Source organism: Pan paniscus, chromosome 3, assembly GCF_029289425.2.
Source record: "Pan paniscus chromosome 3, NHGRI_mPanPan1-v2.0_pri, whole genome shotgun sequence".
In the NCBI taxonomy this organism is placed as follows: domain Eukaryota; kingdom Metazoa; phylum Chordata; class Mammalia; order Primates; family Hominidae; genus Pan; species Pan paniscus.
The window spans coordinates 55,567,264-55,574,302 of NC_073252.2; positions in this window are offsets into that span (position 1 = coordinate 55,567,264).

Consider the following 7,039-nt stretch of genomic DNA (forward strand, 5'->3'; position numbering starts at 1 on the left):
TTAGAAATCAAAGAAAATTAACAAGATTATGTTTCCTATATGAGACTTATGTGTTATAGCAATTTGATTGGCTACAAGCTTGTTTTATTTTCCTTTTCCAATTAAAAAGAATATATTTAACATACCATCTTAGAAGATGTGGTAGTCATGAGGCCTTTGTGTAAAAGAAGTAAGAAGGAAGTTAATCTATGATGAAGATCAACAGCGGAGAGGGACAGGGTTTTCTTCTAGTGTCCTATACTCTTTCACAACATTTTACAGAACAATGTAGGTAAAGAAAAAGTTTGTCTATTATCAGAGCAACAAAGGTTACAGCTGCCCAGTTATAACTGCCTACCATGTGACTCAGGTCCCATAATCTCATTCCTTTAAGGCTCAAAATAATTTAAAATTTCAACAGCTTCGATTTTGAATGACTTATTTTTACAATCTAAAGTATAACAATTAAGATGCTCCTCATTGTTTTGAAGCACTTTGTTTTCTAACTTAGTGTACTCCAAAACATGTTTTTACTTGTTAATTTATATATGACTAATTGGAGAACAGATTTGCGGTGGATTTTATAGTTCTAAGATACACTTAGGATGATGAAACATAGACTGAATGACCTGAACCAAATGAAAGTTAAGCCTTGAGAGATAAAGATCTATGCTTTAACTAAATGGTTTCAAAATATTCAATGTGTCATTTACTCATCTCACTCAACAAAAATAAGATATATTGAGCCCCTGTTGTGTGCATTGTTCATGTCCTCATGAATCATTTAGTCTGTGGAGTGACATATGTTAAGCAAATACATACTTAATTATGTTTGTGATCCTACTTCAGAGAAATAATGGAATGTGCAAAGAGCATGTAACAGGGACACCTGACAGGGCCTGTCTGGGAGGGCATGGTCAGAGAAGACTTACCTGAGGAAGCAACATCTAAACTGAGGTTGGAAGAATGAGTAGAAGCTGGACAGGGGATGGAGGAGGGGAAAGATAAGCCTTTGTGAGGTAACTAAGGATGGAGAAACCTTGGTACCTTTGGAGAATTCTAAGAAAGCCAGTGTGGCTGAAGCGCAGTGAGAAGATGAGGCTGAAGGTGGCTGGGGACCAGTCACACAGGATCTTGTATTATGTGACTACATTTCCTAGGGAGACAAGAAATAAAATGCAGACCCATGCTCGACAATGTTAGCAACAATTGCAATGAAAATAGCATTGTTGAGTATTTACTCTGTGTTGAGCTCTGTCCTGGGAATTTTACACGCATCTTTGCATTTAATTTTCACAACAACCTACAAGGTAGCTATTTATTATGTTCCCATTATATTAAAAGGATAAGTGTATTAACTTACAGACAATGTTTGACTTTAAATTTACATGGCCAGTCAGTGATAAAGCCAGGATTGGAACCAAGAGTTTCCTAACATCAGAATCTGCACTCTGAATACACCTGTAGGTGAATTAGCTGTAATAATTATTTCAACCTCTTTGTGTTTAGCAAGTATTGTTTTTATTTACTTCTTAGGCAAAGGCTTGGCAAAAGATACAAAAGATACCTTTTCTTCCTTATGTGCTTTCATCTAGAAAAGCAAAATGAGAATTCGCTTGCCTCTCAATTTGTAGAGATGTTTTATATGGCATCTGGGCTGAGAATGAATGGGAAAAAGTTAGGATTTTTAGACCACAAATTCTTTGCACTATTTCCCTTAAAACACCAAATACAGTAAGTGACTGAGAATAATTTACCCATCCAGATGCTGGATGAAGCTGAGACATAACATTTAGACAAACTTCCTCAATACGTTGGAGACCCTAATGGAGCCTATTCTGAAACTTCATGATATGGTTCAGAAGAGGGTTTAGAGTCTAGCACAGCATGATTGAGTTGAAACTCAGCTACTTATTAGCTGTGGGATTTTAGCAGATTAATTAACCTCCCTGAACCTTTGCTTCTCATCCATATATAAAGATAGTGAGAACAATAAATAAGGGTTTCATTGATACCTACTTCACATGAGTGTTGTGAAGATTAACTGAGATAATGTATATTCAAAGTTTAGTAATTGCTAGTCAGTCATTATTAATTAACTTTTTGGAGAAATTGAATACCAAGTAGTTTCAAATTTTAAGTCACTCACAAAAATAGGTCAATATGATGTATAATGCCCTAAATTATATAGCTAAAAAGGGCATGAAACATTAAATAGAAAAATTGAATAATCCATCTCAAATATAAAAATATTTTTTACAAAGATAAAAAAAATCCAAGGGCAGTAGCCTTAAACAGGTTATATGTCTCCAATAATGTCTTATTTATCTTTATCTTTATAAGGTCAACACTTAATGCAATGCTGGAAAATACCTATCTCTCAATAATTGCTTGTGAAATGAATGGATGAATAATAAATAAAATAATTAATAAGTGGATGGATGAATATAGCTTCATATATTGAGTGGCGTAAGTGTAAATTCAGTGACTGTCCAATGCAATAGTCACTTACTTCAAACTGAAACTAGTAAAGAGAAAGCAATGTTGGAAGATAATAGGAAAGCAAAGCAAAAAGATAAAACCTCCATTAGAATCAGCAAGAAAAAAAGATGAAGAATCCCAATGCAATTATTCCTGACTATAAAAATATACTTTTAAAAGAATGAATATTTAATTTCAACTTAATGGACATACCTGTGACCTAAATGATCTTTCGTAAAGGGCAGCTCTGCATTCACGCACACCTAAGCCTAGAATGGACACCTTCAGAAGCCATTTTAGAAGTCTGTTCTAAACAATGCACATTTCCAGAAGATGAGGTATTTGCAAATCCTTCAATTCATATATGCCACTTAGTCATATTTAGTTTTCCAGAAATTTCCATTATGCACTCTTGCTATCCAAATCAAGACTTTTAAAATACATTTGCCCTTCACTCCATCCTTCAAAAATCATGTGTTTAAATTTTGGAGAGAAAACAAATCAGATGCAAATGATTGGCTGTTTGGGGAATCAAATCAAAATGTATTAAAGTTGAATTAATTAATACAGAATAGATATTAACAAATGTGGCCATGAGGGTGTGTATGATACATGCTGTCATCGGAACTTTAATTTCCAGTAAAAGGCACACACATAAGTTGAGAATGCTATTTATGGACTTTCCTTCATATATATATATATATATGTATATATACATGAAGAATACATATGTGTGTATATATATACATATGCACACTTATAGTATTTATATATAGACAAACTTATACGGTATGGAGAACACAATGTCTTAAGAATACATATGTGTGTATATGAGGGATCTAGCAATTGGAAGTTAAGAGCAGACTTTGGTTTATTATATTTGCAGAAGGCTGAGGGTAAGATTATACTAAAATTTAGAAGAGCTGTCTTTACATGGCTCAATATTTTTCCATTCTGTCTTTGTCAAGAAAGCCATGAAAAAGAATCAGTAAAAAGTTGGTTTAATGCAATGCAATAAGAATAAAGTATAGAGAAACTTGGCTGCATGTATTAACAATGAACACAAGCTGGATTTGGGCCCTCTTCACATAATCCTTTGTTGGTTTAGATACAGTACTTGGCATTTATCAACATGTGTGTTAACAATGAACTGTTTTGTTTATATTTGTAGGGAATGTAAGACCAAGGAAAGCAGGTGAAGAACAGCGTGTTCATAAAGCACAAAAGGAATAAAGATGATTAAGAAGTCATTTCAAAGAATATTTGTGACAATACCCACAATATACCAGTGCACCTGTGGGCATTTATCTTTATAAGACTATAATGTTTATCATCGTGATACCTCTATCCTGCACAAGAAATGTGAAAATTGAAGTAGCTCTTATTGGAAAGGTAAAACTACTCTTAAACAACAATAAAAGGCCAATGTGTCCCACATAAATCCCTCCTTCATTCTACAGTTCCTAGAATTCATGAGTATTTTCTCCTCTTGCTTCATACAGTGTATATAGACAAGCATACACACATGTACTATAGCATGTATATATATATGCATACTCTAAATATACTGTATGTACACATATATGCTTGATGTGTAACTAATAAGATTATATATTCTTCCTGGGCAAATAGTGTCTTCTATTCATTTTGTGCAACATATTTTCTTCTTTCTTCTAATACTCCATATTCTGTTTCATATTAGATAAGCCCTAAATGTGTGTGGATGAACAAATAAATGAAGGAATGCATAAACACGTTTTTAGACTGCTAGATGATAAGCCCCTTGGAGGGTAGGAAACTTTTCCCAACTTTGCGCATTAATTGTGACAAAAGAGTGCCCTCCAGAAACAAACTCTCCAAAGTAAACAATCTCTGAAGATGTGTTGCCATTACCTCTTCTCAAGTCCCAAACTACTGAGACTAGACTTGGTGTCAGTGTCTTTCTCAGTCACAAGCCACTTCAGTTGCTTCCCAGTCAATTATGAGTACCTGTTTTTGAGTCATCTCTGGTACACAGCAGTGAATGTTTGCCAAATTGTAGATGTCATCTACCATTTTCCATTAAAACAGAAACCAAAATACAGAGAAAAAGTGAGACAAATGCAAAAATGCAATATTGTGGTTTCTATTGCTTTAAGTGGGAACACTGGAAGGGTCTTTATTTTATATGCTTTTTCCTTGCTTCCATAGGTACTAAGCATGATGTGCATTTATTTTAACATTTATTCAGATTGACAATCACCAAACGGCTCCAGCCAAATATTTAACCAGATTGTTAGCCACATCCCCATCACACTGATAATAGAGAGCCACAGGCCTGGAACAGAAAGCAAAATGAGGGAAGAGGATGACATTTCCAGTTACTGCATTTCTCAGGGACTAAAATGAATATCAGGCCTTTTGGATGAATATAAGTACTTAGAGTTACCTCTTTCACAGGAATAAAGGATCGCTCTTTAGGCCTTGCACTGGAAATGCCTTTATTTCCTCCCATATATCAAGAAAATTTAGTTATGATTATATGATGTAAACAGTAAGTAGGAGGAGTAACAGTCATAATAACAATGTTGGAGATCATGATTCCATATAGACAATTGTCATCAAAATTAGACTTAACTAAAATTTATATTAATAAACTGCCTTTCACTGTATTAGAAAAAACTAATATTAATATCAACTATATTTTATTTTGAGTATTTTTGTAAAGTGAATCCTCACAACATATTCTTTGTGTAAATGTGGGTTTTCATATATTGCTTTTTTCCCAAAGTAGCCACTAAAATATTGCTTTTTCTTTCTGTTTTTGTATTTTTAATTGATATAGCACAGTTGTACATATTTTGGGGGTACATATGATATTTTGATACATGTATACAATGTGTAATAATCAAGTCAGAGAAATTGGGATATCCATCACCTCAATTTTGACTATAATTCTTCTAGCTATTTTGAAATATACAAAAATTACTATTAACTATAATTTCCCTACTGTACTATTGAATACTATAAGTTGTTCCTTCTATCTAACTTGGAAATCCCTTTTTATTTCATATTTGTGGCTACTACAGCTCAAGTGGTAAACTCAGTCAAACATGGCCTCGTGACTGTATTATGTACCAGAGTTTTAACTAGGAAAGCTGCTACATTTCAGCCCTGCATCTTTGAATCTTAAAAAAAAAATAGTGTGCATTTGTAACAAAGTCTATTGTTAAAATGATCTGATATGTAAATAAGCATATCAGCTAAAAAAGGTTTAACAGACTGCATAAATACAGAAAGCACTTAAGACTATTCAAAAATCATGAAAACTGGGGACGTTATCTTCAGAAAAAGAAGGCAAAGCCTTCAAGTGGGCACTGGTTTTTATTTTTAAGTTCATTGCTCATAAACATTGGTATTAATTAGCACTTCTTATAGCATCTATAGCATCTTATCACATTACACTGTAATATTTGAATCTCTGTTTCTCCTGTTAGAACCTCCATAATAAGAAATGTATCTTAGGCATTTTTCCAGCCCCAGCATTGAGGATACTGCCAGGAACCCCTGGGAGGTGATTGAATTTTCCCTTGTAATTGAGTAAATAAATGAGGATTGCATCTGTGAATAGATTTCCACTCTCCAAGCTTTAGTCCTCCATGGATTAAAAACTCAATGGTAGCCCATGAGATATAGTTGCACATAAGCAGTGGTGTTCCTGGTATAACAGGTTACAATTGTAGGCAGGTATGGGTGGAGGAATAAGAAAGTTTTGTTTTGATTTGATTTACTGTTCAGATACCCTTGCAACATAAGGAAATTAGCTAGATTCATTGGAATATTTTTTTTTCAGTTGCTTTTTAGACAGTCAGGGAGTTCATATGTCTGTGAAACTACATATAAAAGGATGGAGCTTTCCAGATACTTGGGAGAAATACAGGCTTCTTTCACTAGTGCTGACTTAGAATCTTGCACATACAAACTAAAAGGGAAACTAGTCTCCAATTTCTAGGTGCTTAGTGACTCCAAACCAGGGAAAAGTAAAATTTAAAAATATAAATGGGGAAGTGTTTATCATTGTAGAGCACCATATTCCATTGGGGAAATCTCTGCTCAGGCTTCATTGATTTTTAGGCATTCCCTATATTTTCATTACTTAACTTTGGTAGATCTTGGAAAAGTTTTAACTTTTTTGGTTGCCTGACACCTGAGGCTGGGGTGGAACCTGCTATTTATCTTAATCTAGATTCTTATCCCTCACATTTCATCTCTTATTTGTGTTGGACCACAATTGACTTCAAAGGAGACTTTGGATGAAAAAGAGATACAGACTGGTGGAAAAAATAAAGGATAACTGGGTATCTGGTATTGTAAAAAAAATTTCCCCGAACTTTACATAAAAACAGGAATTTCTGTGTTTTTACACAAAATCTGGATTTAAGCCATTTAGGTATATTAATAAAGTATCCTTTTCTGCCCTCACCAAGAAAATAAATTTCCCCAATGACTTTTAACAGACATTGAATCCAGCTATTCATAGGGAGAAAATCTGGGAACAAAGGGAATAATTGTCTCTTTTTTGTCTTCTGAAATGTATGAA